General features: G+C 42.3%; 1 pseudogene; it reads left to right on the top strand.

Moving 5' to 3' along the window:
- Positions 1-3,112: 3,112 nt before the first annotated feature.
- Positions 3,113-5,354, top strand: LOC102726501 (elongation factor 1-alpha 1 pseudogene; annotated as a pseudogene).

The raw sequence follows: 5,354 nt of genomic DNA, 5'->3' as shown, positions 1-5,354 counted from the left end.
TGCCCCCCCACCTTTTGCTCTCTCTTACTCTTTCAATGACAAATAAATAAATCTTTTTTTTTAAATGGATGAATCATACTGGATTATGGGAAATAGTTAAGGTATTAGGTATTATAGGGTGTCAGAACATGTCACCCCAAAATATGCCACTTTTGCATAATGATTATTTTGAGCTGAAGACACCTGAGAAGAAGAAGATACAAGAAAAGCTATCTGCCCCCCGTTTGCCTAAAAGCAGGACATACATTTACAAAGGTATCCTCCTCCCCTCTCTACTAGTAAGGACCAAAATCAATCACTAAAGACAACTTTAGACCTTAATCAGCCTGGAGACAGCACCAGAGAAGTCTACATAACAACCTTTACTAACAAGCTTTTATTTACTATTAGTTTTCCATAATGTGCCTTCCCACAGTTGGGATCCCCAGAGACTCAAGGTTCTTTTCCTTTGTCTTGTTGCTTCTCTAACACTTTAGTGTTCCCTTGCTGAGATGCTGCATGAGCCCAAGTTCTAACCACCCCTTTGAGTTACTCATCTCTGAGTGTTCCAGGTGTAAGGGTGGTGCACATGCTAATGAACTTCTGCTTGGTTTTCTTGTGTTGACTTGTGTTTTGTCAGCCCAGTTTATAGGCCCCCAACCAGAGAATCAAAGAGAGTATAGGAAAAAGAATTTTTGTTCCCCTACTGTATCTTGAAATTATGTTCTCTGTTTCACAAAAGGGTTGTGTTCCTGGTTCAGCATAAATCCCTCCCCAAGCACATTCCCTGAGGCCTGAGTCCCCAGTAATGGCAGGTGAGGAAGAAAAGAACCTCTACAGATGCAGTTCTCATCCCTGGCTAGGTATCAAAATTGTCTGGAGAGCTTTTAAAACCACAGTTTCCCTAGAGTTTTGGATTCAGTAGGCCTGGGCTGAGGCTCCATAGTTAAGAACACTTCCTCTTGCAGGGCTGAGTAGAAGTCTATATGAGTTCCCTATGGCCACTGGAATAAATCACCACAGACTGGGTGGCTAAAAGCAACATTGAGATTTATTATCTCAATGGTGGAGGTCAGAAGTCTGAAATGAAATGGCAGGGCTGCATTCCTTCTGGAGGCTCTAGGGGAGAATGACTTTCCTTGCCATTTCCAGCCTCTGGAGGTCATTTCATTCCTTGGCTTGTGGCCCCTTCCTCCATCTTCATAGCCAGTGTTGTAGCATCTCTCTCTCTGACTCTGACCCTCAGGCCTCCCTCTTATAAGGACCTTGCAATTACTTTGGACCCACCCAGATGATCCAGGATAAACTCCCCATCTCAAAGTCCTTAATCACAGCTGCAAAATCCCATGTAAAGTGACATACTCACAGATTCCAGGGGTTAGGGTGAACAGCTTTGGGAGCCTTTATTCTGACTACTCCAGAGCCTGATGCAAGGCAAACATACAACTCCATCCCCAGCACTCTGCCACCTGCAGACATCACTAATTGCTCCACTATTCAACTAGTGTGTCCAAGGTTTTTCCTTTGCAAGAGAGGAGGAGAGGACTAGGGTGCCAAAGAGATCTTTTTTGGCTCAATCACCTTTGCCCTCCTTGATATCTGCATGACTAAAGTAGGGACTCTACCACAAGGACAGTATCTTATAGATAGATAGATAGATAGATAGATAGATAGATAGATAGATAGATGATAGATAGATACATAGATAAATAGATATTATATAGATAGATGAACAGATATTATATATATAGATGAACAGATATTATATATATAGATAAACAGATATTATATATAAATAGATATATATATATAGGTGAACAGATATTACATATGTAGATAAACAGATATTATATGTAGATAAACAGATATTATATATAAACAGATATTATATATATAGATAAACAGATATTATATATATATAAAATCTACAAGCCCACCCTCTTTGCAGCCAATGCAGAGATGTACATTTCATACTCAGTGAGTCCCCCAAAGCCATGAACTTGAATCTTTTCCTAACAGCTGTGACCTACCAAGGCCTGTTGGTCATCACAACCCTAACCATGACTTAAGGCCCCACACTAGAGAAAAAGTGGGGCATAGTCTTGATCATGGCCTTGGACTTGCTCTAAGGGCTCTCCTGCTCAGCAGTGAGACATGCCTATTCTCACTCTCTAGAAGTTTATGGTCAAGAATTCAGCATCCTGGGTTATGCCTGCTTCCACTCCACTGCCCACATCTGACCACTCTACTACCAGATCTTGGTCCCAGAAGCCTCTTGATCCTGTTTCTGCCCTCTCCTCCTCTTGAATTTAGCTTCCTTGACAGAATCAGGAGGAAACAGGAGGCCTCTCTCTGTTTCCTCAGTAGTGCTCTGCTTTCCTGGTAACTTGCTCCAACAGAGCCCGATTTCACAGACTGCTTCCAGTAGCTCCCCGTCTGCCCTGTGCCTGTGGCACAAGTCCTTCTGGTTTCACACATATGCAGAGGTCTTTCCTCCTTCTGTCAGTGTGTGTTTAGAAATCTGACATATGATTCCTGACAACATTCTTTACTGCCGAGTCACCATCTGAATGTTTCCAGGCATTCTGCCACAGGAACCAGTGGGCTGACAGCTCTAAATCCACTCAATCCACCACTGAAGGTGTGACTCCATAAATTCCTTCTTAAATCTCTGTTGTTTCTCTGCCTTTGAGGCCCCCATTGCGGCCACATTTTGTGGCAAGTTCTAAAGATGGACAAAAAGGCCCCTCTCTAGTTCCTGTCCTGCATTCCCCAGTAACATACCTGGTTTCTGGTATCTTCTCACCTAGATAAGAGTTTCTGCATTTACTGATAGTCAGGCTCATAGCCAACCTGATACTACAGGCTCCAGGGGTTCCCATTTTATAGATAAAATAGAAAAGGGTCTTAATCCACGGATCCTTCACCCTCCTACGAAAGTTGCCATTTCTCTTTTTAAATTATGTATCTATTCTAGACCTTGAGGGTAAAAGAGACAGAGAGTTCAGAAAGATCATCTCTCCTCAAAATTAATGACCACAAAAATGGGGGTATTAAAAGCAGCAAAAATGATGCAGTAGCAATAAAAAAGGTGTATGTGCAGGGGGCAGGGGGAGTTGTCTCACTCACATCACAATCTTTAAAAATTCACATCAACTTTTCCACAGTGGGTTTGCCACCAGAACATAGGTGTTGTGAAAACCACCACTAAACCTAAAACAAAATGCGAAAGAAAAGACTCACATCAACATTGTCGTCATTGGATGATTCAGGAAGTCTACCACTACTGGTCATCTGATCTACAAATGTGGTGGGATTGACAAAAGAACTATTGAAAAATTTGCGAAGGAGGCTGCTGGGATGGGAAAGGGCTACTTCAAGTACACCTGGGTCTTGGATAAACTGGAAGTTGAACATGAACGTGGTAACACCATTGATGTCTCCCTGCAGAAATTTGAGACCAGCAAAGTATTACGTGACGATCATTGATGCCCCAGGACACAGAGACTTTATCAAAAACGTGATTACAGGCACATCTCAGGCTTTCTGTGCTGTCCTGATTGTTGCCACTGGTGTTGGTGGATTTGAAGCAGGTATCTCCAAGAATGGGCAGACCCGTGAGCATGCCCTTCTGGCTTACACACTGGGTGTAAAACAACTAATTATTGGTGTTAACAGAACGGATTCCACTGAGCCACCCTACAGCCAGAAGAGATACGAAGAAATCATTAAGGATGTCAGCACCTACATTAAGAAAATTGGCTCCAAGTCCAACAGCAGCATCTGTGCCAATTTCTGTTTGGAATGGTGCCAACATGCCTTCGTTCAAGGGATGGAAAATCACCCATAAAGATGGCAATGCCAGTGGAACCACATTGCTTGAAGTTCTGGATTGCATTCTGCCACCAGCTCGTCCAACTGACAAGCTCTTGTGTCTGCGTCTCCAGGACGTCTACAAAACTGGTGGTATTGGTGCTGTCCCTGTGGGCTGAGTCGAGACTAGTGTTCTTAAACCTGGCATGGTGGTCATCTTTGCTCTAGTCAATGTTACAATTGAAGTAGATTCTGTCGAAATGCATCATGAAACTTCGAGTGAGGTTCTTCCGGGGGACAATGTGGGCTTCAATGTCAAGAACGTATCTGTCAAAGATGTTCGTTGTGGCAATGTGGGTCACATCACAACAAATGTGACCCACCCATGGAAGTAGCTGGCTTCATGGCTCAGGTGGTTATCCTGAACCATCCAGGCCAAATCAGTGCTGGATATGCATCTGTGCTGGATTGTCACACAGCTCACATTACTTGAGCACAGGTTTGCTGTGCTGAAGGAGAAGATTGGTTGTTGTTCTGGAAAAAGGTTGGAAGATGATCCCAAGTTGTTGAAATTTGATGATGCTGCCATCATTGATATGGTTCTTGGCAAGCCTATGTGTGCTGAGAACTTCTCTGACTATCCTTCTCTGGGGTGTTTTGCTGTTTGTGACATGAGACAGATGGCTGTTGTGGGTGTCATCAAAGCAGGGGACAAGAAGGCAGCTGGAGTTGGCCACATCGTCACCAAGTGTGCCCAGAAAGCTCAGAAGGCTAAGTGAATATTATATACCCCAGTCTTCATCAGGGCTGGAAGAACAGTCTCAGAACTGTTTTGTCAATTGGCCATTTAAGTTTAATAGTAAAAGACTGGTTAATGATAAATGCATTGTAAAACCTTCAGAAGGAAAGAAGAATGTTTTATGGACCATTTGTTTTGTGTGTGTTTGTGTGTGGCAATTTTAAGTAATTAGTTTTTAAAATCAGTACTTTTTAATGGAAACAACTTGACCAAAAATCTGTCACAGAATTTTGAGACCCATTAAAACAAAAGTTTAATGAGGAAAAAAACAAATCCCATCAAAAAAAGAGAAAGGCAGAAGATTCCCACTATCCTCTTGACTGAGCAGGGTTCTAGATGCTTCTAATTCATCCCAGTGCCCACCCCCAGAAACAGTATAAGAGGAAGGAAGGTGAGTGGGGGAAAAATCCTGTAAAAATCACCTTAATACTCCCAATAGAAAAAAGGCAGGTGAAAAAGATATACAGAAGGAGCCCAGGTGTAAGTTTTCCATGCTGCCTTCCACTCACCTTCTTGTTTGCTGAGCAATGGAAATCCCAGCAATCCCTGTTTAGGGATTGAGGAAAATAGAAGACAAAGTGAAAATAATACAAGATTTTATGAGGGAAAGGGGTTAAAGGAAGAATCAGAGTGAGTACCTGGTCAGTTTCATCTGTTGTTTGTTTTCCTTTATTGATCTGTTGTCTTTAGCATCAAATATGATGTTAACTGGTACTTTGTTTGACATACACATATTTAAAATCATATGTAAAAGAGCAAATTT

The sequence above is a fragment of the Leptonychotes weddellii genome, chromosome 5 (genome assembly GCF_054177405.1).
Source record: "Leptonychotes weddellii isolate Sample4059 chromosome 5, ASM5417740v2, whole genome shotgun sequence".
Lineage (NCBI taxonomy): Eukaryota > Metazoa > Chordata > Mammalia > Carnivora > Phocidae > Leptonychotes > Leptonychotes weddellii.
The sequence above is the reverse complement of the archived record's forward strand: the minus strand, read 5'-3'. Positions and strand labels throughout refer to the sequence as shown.